A 10,842-nucleotide genomic window follows, 5' to 3' on the forward strand; every position below is an offset into this window, starting at 1 on the left:
GCTATAGGCATGGTAAATGGAACTCTAGTTCTACTTTTCTCCAGTTCCCTTGGTTCTCCCTCCTTCACATAAGGCATCACCTTCAGGCTACTAAAAAGATGGCTCCAGCACTTCCACACACATCACATCCAGATAATATCAGCTCTGCGGAGAAGAGGGACCATCTGTTTTCTTCCTTTTCTCAAAAGCAAGAAAGATTTCCCCAAAAGCCTCTTGCAGATGTCCCTTTTGTCTCTCATCAGACAAAACTGTTTCTCATGTCCATTCCTAAAACAATCACTCCGAAAGAGAATGAGACCTACCACAACTAAGATTAGAATGGATGCTGGTAACTATCATGACCATCATTTCAGCGCTGGCTGAGTATTTCAAATACAATATTTCAGGCCTTGGACTGAAGAAGAAAATAATAGAGAAAAATGCCTAGGCAAAGGTAAGGATGTGCCTAACTGGAAGAAGAAAGCCAAACTCTGAAATCAGACATTAAACATGGTGTTAGGGATAAAGAATTCCCTTCAACTGCACTGCTGTCCTCCCCTGTAATATAAAAATTAACGTCAGCAAATGCTAAGAATGTAGAAGAAATCATCCTCTTTTTATGGAAGGGTTTAGGTTATTTAATTATCAGTGGAGATAATCAGACTTACCACTCCTCATCAATGGAATAACACATTCAGCTACTTCTGGGTTAAGAACATTCCATATTATGCATACAGATGACTCTGTAGATTCACTGTCAGTAGTTATTCCTTGCAGATTTCTTCTCATTTGGGTTCCAGGTTTCACTCAAAAATTCACACACTCAAAACTGGCCCTATCTGCAAATGAAAGTATGCAATTAGGAGGCAAAAAGCTACAGAGAGCAATTCCCCCTCCCCCATCTATAATTAACTGATCCATATAAAGACTGAACTCAAACACTAGACTCACTAAGCACCATATTTAACCTAAGCAACCTGCATTTCAACACCATAATGTGCTTATTATACATAGTTACCACACTTTTCCCACCATATACATTTATTGTTGCTTCCACAGTATATCTACCCACCGGGCAGAATCCAGCAGACAGATACCTTTGGTAGACCCACACTAGGTTGGTCTGCATGGTTAAAGGATAACTGCCTACATTTATAAATCAGGACTTTACATGAAAATCCAGATTTCAGACCTCTCTTGAAAAATCAGAATATCTAGCAATACTGGCCCCACATTCCCATATGGAAACAATCTTCTGGAGCTGATTAGCAGCTAACTAACCCTGTGGATGGGGCTTTGCAGTTCTCCACAGAAGTCGCCACTCTCCTTTACAATACAGCCTGGCTCACAGTTACTTGTCTGTACCCTGCAGGCATCTGAGCTTGCAAACTCTGCTATGTATTTCTACCAGCTCCCAGAGAACATTTTATTATTGTCATAGCCAAGCATATTTTTCTGCCTGGAGGATATAATATACCATAAGGCGATAACAAACATGGACTAAGAGTCAGAAGCTGGAGTTCAAATTCTGCAAATGACTATTTGTGTGACCTCAGGTCTGTTTTTAACCTAAGATATAGTTCATTTAAAAGCATCCAAATAAACCTGTAAGCCTTATCACAGTAGACAAAACATGCCGAAAATCTAACATGTCCAACCTGAACTGACAATACTAAATCCATTGCTTCCTCAGTCTTCGTCATCTCAATAAATCACACCATAATCCACATAACTTCCGCTCAAGCCACAAACATAAAGTCCTTACCACATACTCTCCCTTGTCTCCCAGAGCCATCACCAAGGCAATTGGTTCTCCCTCCAAAATACATAATTTGAACAGATTCTTAGAATTCCAGCCATAAAAACAAAGAGCAATTCATCCTTCAGAATCAATTACTTTGCTGAAATTGCCTATAAATTTAACACCTTAAATAATGGTAGCTTGAAGTGTCAAGGTTTCATATTATGAGGAATACTAGTACTTCATTAAAGGAAAAATGAATTTCATTAAAGGAAAAATGAAAAACATTGGGGATGCTGCATCTCACTCCTTGCAAGACATTGATACTACATTTTATAAACTTACACATTTCTTCAACTCTAAACTGACAGTGAACCAACAGGCTACGCTAACTCTGATAATGAAATTAGGAAAACCAAAAGACTACTATCAACAGAATAAATAAGTTTAGGAAGGTTGCAGGATCATACTCAAAAATCAAGATTAATACTCAAAAATCAATTCTATTTCTATAGAACAACTGTACAAAGAATAATCAGAAGCCAGGCACGGTGGCTCGTATCTACAATCCCAGCACTTTGGGAGGCCAGAACGGAGGACTGCTTGTGGCCAGGATTTTAAGACCAGCCTGAAATACCTAGGGAGACCCTGTCTCAACAACAACAACAAAAATGTTTTAAGTTAACCAGGCATGGTGCAGCATGCCTGTAGTCATAGCTACTCAGGAGGCTGCGGTGGGAGGATTACTTGAGCCCAGGAGTTCGAGGTTACAGTGAGTTATGATTGTGCCACTGAGCTCCAACATCAAGAACACAGCCAGATCCTGTCTCCAAAAAAAAAGAAAGAAAGAAAAAAAAAAAAAGGACAATCATTTAAAAAATAATTTCATTTGTAGTATAAAAATATGAATTATGAAGAAATTATCAAATTATGTGCAAAAACAGAGTAATATTATGTTCCCAGATCAGTGAAGTCAATGATGTTAACATGTCAATTCTCCCCAATTTGATCAATACAGTCAACACAATTCTAATAAAAATCCCAGCTGACCTTTTTGTAGAAGAAACTGGCATGTTTATTCCAAAATCCTACAGTTTAGTCAGGCGTGGTGGTGCACACCTGTAATCCCAGCTACTTGAAAGGCTGAGGCAGGAGGATCACTTAAACCCAGGAGACAGAGGTTGCAGTGAGCCAAGATCATGTCACTGCACTACAGCCAGGGTAACAGAGTGAGACTCTGCCTCAAAATAAATAAAATAAATTAATTAAATAAAATCATATGGAAATGTCAAAGAGCTAGATCAATCAAAATGGCTTTTAAAAAGGGCAAAAATTTTGGAAGCCTTATACAACCAGAATATAAGGTTTATTATAAAGCTACAAAAACATTGTACTAGCATGTGGAGAGACTTAACAGGTTAATACAACAAGAGTGAGAGTCCAGAAATACAACTACACACATGTGGTCAACTTATTTTCCATAAGGGTACAAAGGCAATCCAGTAGAGAAAGGACAGTTTTCTCAGCAAATGAAGCTGGAACAACTGAATATTCATACTGCACGCCAAAATTAACTCAAAATCAATCACAGACCTAAAGGTAAAACCATAAAACTTCCATAAAATCTTTGTGGCCTTATCTTAGGCAAAGATTAGTAAACTAAAACACAAAAGCATAATCCACTTAAAAAAGACAAAGTAATAATTTCATTCAAATACTAATTTCTGCTATCTGTAAGACACTATTAACAGAATGAAAGATAAGCCTCAGAAATAAAAGGCATCCAAATAGAAAAGGAAGAAGAGAGGGGCCAGGTGTGGTGGCTCATGCCTGTAATCCCAGCACTTTGGGGGGCCGAAGTGGGCAGATCACGATGTCAGGAGATTGAGACCATCCTGGCTAACATGGTGAAACCCTCTCTCCACTAAAAATACAAAAAATCAGCCAGGCGTGGTGGCAGGCACCTGTAGTCCCAGCTACTCAGGAGGCTGAGGCAGGAGAATGGTGTGAACCTGGGAGGCGGAGCTTGCAGTGAGCCGAGATCCGCACCACTGCACTCAGCCTGGGTGACAGAACAAGGCTCCGACTTTAAAAAAAAAAAAAAAGAAAGAAAAGGAAGAAGAGAAATTGTATGTTTGCTGACGACATTATCTTATATGTAGAAAACCCTAAAGATTCCACCAAAAAACTGTTAGAACTGATAAACGAAGTAAAGTTGCAGGGTACAAAATCAACAGACAAAAATCAGTAGCATTTCTTTACACTAACAACTAATAATCTTGAAAAAAAATTAAGAAATCAATTCTATTCACAATAGCCTCCAAAGAGTATATATATTTAGGAGTAAAGTTAACCAAGGAGGTGAAAGATCTGTATGCTGAAAACTGTAAAATATTGATGAAAGAAACTGTAGACAATACAAATAAATGTAACGGTATCCCATGTTCAGGGATTGGAATCATTAATATTGTTAAAATGTCTACAGTACCCAAAGCAATTTACAGATTCAATGCAATCTCTATCAAAATTCCAATGTTGTTTTTCACATAAATAGAAAAAAGAATCCTAAACTTCATATAAAACCACAAAAGACGTCAAACAGACAAAGCAATCTTGAGCAAAACAAAGCTGGAGGCATCACACTACCTAGCTTCAAAATCTACTACAAAGCTATAGTAATCAATACAGAATGTACTGGCATAAAAACAGAAACACTGACCAATAGAACAGGATAGAAAGCCCAGAAATAAACCTACAAATTATGGTCAACTGGCTTTCAACAAAATTACCAAAAACACACAACAGAGAAAGGACAGTCTCTTCAATACAGTAGTCTCCCCTTATCTGTGAGGGATACGTTCCAAGACCCCCTGCGGACAGGAACCCTAGATATACTGTGTTTATTCAATCTGATAAACTAGACAGCTACTAAGTGACTAATAAGCAGGTAGCATATACAGCATGGATATGCTGGACAAGTGATGATTCACTTCCCAGGCAGAACAAGGCAGGATGGCACAAGATTTCATCACACTACTCAGGATGGCACATAACTTAAAACTTAAGAATTGTTTGTTTTCTGGAATTTTCCATACACTATTTTCAGATCATGGTTGATCAAGTTTAACTCAAACTGCAGAATGCAAAACCACAGATAAGGTGAGACTACTGTAAATCATGCTGGGAAAACTGGATACCCACAAGCAAAATAATAAAATTGGACCATTAAATCACAACATATACAAAAATCAACTCAAAATGGATTAAAAACTTAAATGTAAGACCTGAAACTGTCGAACTACTAGAAGAAAACATAGGAAAATAGTTACAAGACATTGGTCTGAGCAATTTTTAGATTTTTTTTTAGATATAACCCCAAATATGACAGGCAACAAAGGCAAAAATAAACAGGACTGCATCAACTAAAAAGCTTCTGCACAGCAAAGGAAACAATTAATAGATTGAAGAGACAATCCACAGATTGAAAGAAAATGTTTAAAAATCATATATCTGATAAAGGGCTAATATCCAAATCCAAAATATACAAGGAACTCAAACTGAATAGCAAGAAAACAACTTAATCAAAAAATGGGCAAAGGACCCAACAGACACTTCTCAAAAGAAGACAGTAAACAGCTGAATCTCAGCAAATCACAAGCAGCCAAGCTTCCGTCAATCACAGGCTGCCAACTGATCAGACCATGTTCAAATAAGGCAAAAGAGGAGCTGTTAACTGACCAATCTATATACGTACTTGCTTCTCTTTTCTGTCTACACTTACTGCCCAGGTTACTGCCCAGGTTGCACAGCACAGCTCTCTGAACCTTTTCTGGTTGAGTGCTGCCCAATTCATGTACCATTCTTCGCTCAAATAAATTCTGCTACATTTACATTGTGTAAAGTTTTTCTTTTAACATACAGACAAAAACTGAAAGAATTCATCAACTGGTGAATGGATCAACTTGTAGTATACAATATTCTCAAAAAAAAAAGAATGATTGTATACACCCATCAACATGGATAAATCTCAAAATAATTATGCTGAGTCAAAGAAGCCACAAAGAGCATATACTATATAATACATTTATACAAAATTCTAGAAAAAAGAAACTAATCTCTAGTGATCGAAAAGCAGATCAGCTAATTTCCTAGGAATGGGGGTAGGTGCGCAAAAGGAGGGCCTACAAACAGCTGAGAAGAAACTTTCGGGGTATCAGGTACTTTCAGTATCTTCAGTGTGGTTATGATTTCACAGGAATATACATATGCCAAAATTTATCACGCTGAACACTTTAAATATATGCATTCAATTTTATGTTTAAAACAATGTGATTACATATTAATAACCGGTAGCAAGCCAGGTTAAAATGAAAAGCAAGATCCTTTTAATGCATTAAATTTGAAAATTATGGCCACAATCTTTCTCTTCAGAAAATAGCTCTTCCAAAAGTATAATATCTCAATGCTAAGGATCAGAAACAGTTACTAATCACAAAGAAAGCATATGCCAAAAACAGTACTCTAACTAACCTAGCATAATATAATTTGGCATGGAAAAAAGGAAATTTGGTGGATTTCAACATTGTTAATTCAATTATAGTCCAGAGTACCTCAGTCCTCCATTACATTTGGTAGAAATTAGATTTAAAATACTGTCATTTCATTGTTGACCAAAAACATATTTTAATATAATCATTCAATGAGTGTCATCTGGATACCACTACTAAAATGGACTTCATATTCTGCTTAGAATTCGTGAAAAAGTCATGAGAACAGATCCAGTTTAACTGCTAAGTGCTGGTATGCCTTGGTGCTTTTTGTATCATATTAAATGCCACCTCTATCCCCATCTGCCTGTCATTTATACTGAAGAGACAGAGAAAAAATGAATTATTTCCTTAGCTGAATTTAACCATTAAGTTTTATTTTAGGCCAGGTGCAGTGTCTCATGCCTGTAATGCCAGCACTTTGGGAGGCCAAGGCGGGAGGATTATTTGGGCCCGGGAGTTCAAGACAAGCCTGGGCAACGTAGAGAGACCCCATCTCTACAAAAAATACAAAATTTAAAAATTAAAAATAATAATAAATTATCCTGGCATGGTGGTGAATGCCTGTGGTCCCAGCTACTTGGAAGGCTGAGGTGCAAGGATTGCTTGGGCTGGGAAGGTCAAGGTTGCAGTGAGCTGTGATCATGCCACTGCACTCCAGCATGGGCAACAGAGCAAGACTGTCCCCAAAAAAAAGAAAATTATTTTAGACAAAAGCCAAAGTGTACACTCCATCTCTATGCAGAGATTTCTAGTCTCCCAAGTTAATCATTCTCAGTTCCATCATATTATTATGAAGACAAGACTGCATTTTTAAAGAAATTAAGTTATCCATGCTACATCTAAATACTTGTAGGGCAGTCACAAAGAAAAATTATGCTTGTTTTGCATCATCCCAAATGGCACAACTCCAATGAATGAGTACAGGCTGTACGTTCTACCTATTAGTACATCTTTCTGTTGTCACTGCTACCTAAAAGTGGAATGTCCTGCCTTAGGGTATCTTTTATCAGAGGTCAGGATGTTAGGATGATGATTCAAAAGTCCTACTGACAGATGATTTAGACAAACTTTATTTAAGATTCCTTCCAATCCTCAGATCTTCTTATAAATTAAAAATAAAATCGATTTTTAAGTGCCCAATCCACTACAATCCAAAAGTCTTAAATTTCAGCTGATAAACTACAAGAAGCCAAAGTCATAAGTCTTCCAGTAACATTTTGAGTACTTTCCACTTTTCCTCAAGAAACAGTGGCTTAAATTATCAGGCCTTGACCCTATTAAATCACTCTGATGTTGAATGAAAAATAAGTACTTAAATACATGACACATTTCTATGCATGATTCTTTAATGTCAAATACCAATTCCTTTTTTCTTCTCAAAGAAATACAGATCTGTCAGGGACAAATATAGACCTGTAAGAAATCTAGTTCAATTTCCTCACTTTACAGGCCCAGAAAGGTAAAGAAACTTGACTTAAAATCACATAATTAGTACAATGTCTATTAGCACTGCAATAAATCACTGTCATTTATTTTCTCTGTAAATACACTGTAAAGAAATGCGTGTAATCACTGACTTAAACAGTTTAAGTGAAGTCATCTGGGCAATAATGTAGCCAGTGGCAACACTAAGACTCAAGACCTTTTTGTTTGATTCTTGCTGTTATTTGCTGGTGCTGTTAATATTCCAAGACCTTAAAAGTGTAAGATGTGTTGAGTTACAGAAGTGGGTACAGGTGAGGTTAGCTGTGAATGAGGCAAAAATGTTAAAGGGGAAATAAGCTATTTCTAATTGCTGGAGTTTCAGAATCTGCTTGTCTTAATTAAAAAAAGAAGAAAAGGTCATGAGGCAATAAAAATGGACTACTCATGGTAAGTCATAATGATACAACCACTTTGTAAACAATTTCGCAACTTTCTTATAAAGGTATATATACATTTACCATGCTCCCTAACAAACCCACTCCTAAGAGAAATGAGAACATGTCCAGACAAAGAATATGGCTAAAGGAGGCAGTACAGGATAGCGGTTAAGAAAACAGGTGATGGTCAGGCACGGTGGCTCAGGCCTGTAATCCCAGAACTTTGGGAGGCTGAGGTGGGTGGATCACTTGAGGTCAAGAGTTCGAGACCAGCCTGGCCAACATGGTGAAACCCCCATCTCTACTAAAAACACAAAATTTAGGCTGGGCGCTATGGCTCACGCCTATAATCCCAGCACTTTGGGAGGCTGAGGTGGGCGGATCACCTGAGGTCAGGAGTTCAAGACCAGCCTCACCAACATGGAGAAACCCCATTTCTATTAAAAACACAAAATTAGCCGTGTTGGTGCATTAGGCGTGGTGGTGCATGTCTGTAATCCCAGCTACTCGGGAGGCTGAGGCAGGAGAATCTCTCGAACCTGGGAGGCGGAGGTTGCAGTGAGCTGAGATCGTGCCATTACACTCCAGCCTGGGCAACAAGAGCAAAACTCCGTCTAAAAAAAAAAAAAAAAAAAAAAAAAAAACCCAAAAAACAAAAATTAGCCAGGCAGCAGTGGCGCATGCCTGTAATCCCAGCTACTTGGGAGGCTAAGGCAGGAGAATCACTTGAGCCGGGGAGGCAGAGGTTGCAGTGAGCCAAGATCTCGCCACTGCACTGCAGTCTGGGCAAGAGAGTGAGACCCTATCCCAAAAAAAATAAATAAATAAGATAAAGAAAAACGAGGTGCTGCTGTCAAACTGTCTTCAGGGTTTGAAATCTGGCTCTGCCACTTACTAAGTGTACTGATTTCAGACAGGTTATTCCCCCCTCTCCATGCCTCAAAAAATAGGGGTATCAGAACGGGAAGGGAGCTTAATTATTATGATGATACATTATGCTGATAATTAGCAAGTCAGAGTTGTTTTTAAGTCAGAGGACTTTTAACTTTTTTAACTTTTTTTTTTGAGATGGAGTCTTGCTCTGTCACCCAAAATGGAGTGCAGTGGCGTGATCTTGGCTCACTGTAACATCCGCCTCCCAGGTTCAAGTGATTCTTCTCCTGCCTCAGCCTCCTGAGTAGCTGGAATTATAGGCGCACACCAACACAACTGGCTAATTTTTGCATTTTTAGTAGAGACGGGGTTTCATCATGTTGGTCAGGCTGGTCTTGAACTCCTGACCTCATGATCTGCCCTCCTCAGCCTCCCAAAGTGCTGGGATTACAGGCATGAGCCACCGCATCCAGCCCTTTTAAAAATTTTTAATTGAAATATAATTGTACGTATTTATGGGGTACACAGTGATGTTTCAATAAACTATATAGTGGTCAGGGTAATTAGCATATTCACCATTTCAAACATTTATCATTTCTTTGGGTTGGGAACATTCAATATCCTCCTTTTAGCTATTTGAGGCTATACGTTATTAACTATAGTCATCCTCCAGGGCCACAGAACACTAGAACATATTCCTTCTATCTAGTTGTAATTTTGTATCCTTTAACCCCATCTCTCCTCTCTCCCTCTTCTCCCTACCCTTGCCAGTCTCAGAGGACATTTTAAAATACATATACACACCCACAGCAACTGTGGTGTACAATACAGTATTTGAGAGTTTATGTGTATTTTGTGTACGGTCAAATAAATACAGTTTCCAATTCTGACTGCCACAGAGAATCATTGGGAAGTTACCTCCCTGAGATTTGTTTCACTAACTATAAAACGAAGACAATGCCACCTCAGAGAATTATTGTAAGAATGTAATAAGATGTATAAAGTGTTTACTTATTACAATGCTTGACATACGGTAGCTAAAAATGGAAACTATTTTATTATGCAATTAATAAGCACATTATAACTAGAGTGACCATTCATCCTTCTTTGCTTGTGATAGTCACAATTTATGCCAATTTTTAAACATAATTTTTTTTTTTTTTTGAGACGGAGTCTCGCTCTGTCGCCCAGGCTGGAGTACAGTGGCGCGGTCTCAGCTCACTGCAAGCTCCACCTCCCAGATTCACGCCATTCTCCTGCTTCAGCCTCTCAAGTAGCTGGGATCATAGGCGCCCACCACCACGCCTGGCTCATTTTTTGTATTTTTAGTAGAGATGGGTTCCACTGTGTTAGCCAGGATGGTCTCAATCTCCTGACCTCGTGATCCACGTGCCTCGGCTTCCCAAAGTGCTGGGATTACAGGCATGAACCACCACGCCTCACCTACAACATAATTATTATATAGTCACCCTAATTTATAATTAAAATACTGTCCAGATTTTTCCTTTATTTAGTTCTTTGTTCTCTTATTCCCTTTTTAGTGACACTTTATGCTATCCAACTCACTATCCCCCTTTTCCAACTTCTCTCTTGCTCTCACTTGTCCTCACTCCCCTTATCCAGGTGCTTGGCAACCTCAATGCTGCAAGTCCAGGTTCTTCTGTGGTCCTAAACTCCTCAGTAACGTCATGTTTTTCAAATCTTATGTTTCTCAAATTCCCATGCATCCTTTCACTGAATTCCAGAATAAAAGCTAGTGACCCTAAAAACACTACCACCATCACCAACAATGGGATTAATATTTTAGTTCTCTAAGGATAACATTTTAACAGGGAAC

The 10,842-nt window shown here is 38.4% G+C and overlaps 1 protein-coding gene and 1 long non-coding RNA gene across 7 annotated transcripts in view; one reads left to right on the forward strand and one right to left on the reverse strand.

The window, feature by feature from the left end:
- The window catches only part of LOC105467200 (uncharacterized), a 114,421-nt gene that overhangs the window by 100,749 nt on the left and 2,830 nt on the right, over positions 1-10,842 (forward strand). The gene's annotated exons all lie outside the window — the stretch shown is intronic.
- The window catches only part of LOC105467198 (CDC42 small effector 2), a 119,427-nt gene that overhangs the window by 70,676 nt on the left and 37,909 nt on the right, over positions 1-10,842 (reverse strand). For 4 of the 6 annotated variants that reach the window (XM_011716688.3, XM_011716687.3, XM_011716686.3 and 1 more), the window contains exon 2: positions 648-818. The exons of the other annotated variants lie outside the window; for them this stretch is intronic. The gene's annotated coding sequence lies outside the window, so the exon portion shown is untranslated. The remainder of the gene's footprint in view (positions 1-647; positions 819-10,842) is intronic. 6 annotated transcript variants of the gene reach the window in all.

This window comes from Macaca nemestrina, chromosome 6 (genome assembly GCF_043159975.1).
Source record: "Macaca nemestrina isolate mMacNem1 chromosome 6, mMacNem.hap1, whole genome shotgun sequence".
NCBI classification, from domain to species: domain Eukaryota; kingdom Metazoa; phylum Chordata; class Mammalia; order Primates; family Cercopithecidae; genus Macaca; species Macaca nemestrina.